We start from the raw sequence: 491 nt of genomic DNA, 5'->3' as shown, positions 1-491 counted from the left end.
TTACCGCTGGTTTGATCCAGAGGCAAATTTCCTTTGGTTGGAGAGAAAAAAAAATACAGCTTGGCCAGAGGCAACTTCACTCTAGTCTAAGTAATCCTGCTTGACTCTTAGGTACAATAGAGCATCGTATGAACTAGAACTGTTTATGATGTAGATGTTTTTAAATCTCCCTAGAGTATGATTTTACAAGTAGCACGAAACTTATTTCCATCTTTACACATCTTAGATTTAAAGAAAAAGTTAAAGAAAAAAATATTGTGGCACTTGTATTATGGGATTATGAACGCTATGAGAAGAAGCAACAAAATAGTTGTTGCGGGCGTAGTCTCACACCCATATTGCATATTACTTAGTATATTGCACATGTTTGTTGCTCATTTTACAGATGATAGAGAAGCACAGTTCGCCCCTTAACAAAATGTAACAAAAAAGGCGACGATAACAAATCAACCAAGAAGACAATTGAAACGAAGAAGAAGAATACAAAGGAA

General features: G+C 35.4%; 1 protein-coding gene across 1 annotated transcript in view; it reads left to right on the top strand.

Moving 5' to 3' along the window:
• LOC119586187 (glutamate-gated chloride channel-like) overlaps nucleotides 1-491 on the top strand; it is a gene marked incomplete at both ends in the record, with an annotated part of 81,629 nt that overhangs the window by 46,133 nt on the left and 35,005 nt on the right.

Source organism: Penaeus monodon, chromosome 21, assembly GCF_015228065.2.
Source record: "Penaeus monodon isolate SGIC_2016 chromosome 21, NSTDA_Pmon_1, whole genome shotgun sequence".
In the NCBI taxonomy this organism is placed as follows: Eukaryota; Metazoa; Arthropoda; class Malacostraca; order Decapoda; family Penaeidae; genus Penaeus; species Penaeus monodon.
Note: the sequence above shows the minus strand (reverse complement) of the source record. Positions and strands in the feature narration are given on the sequence as shown.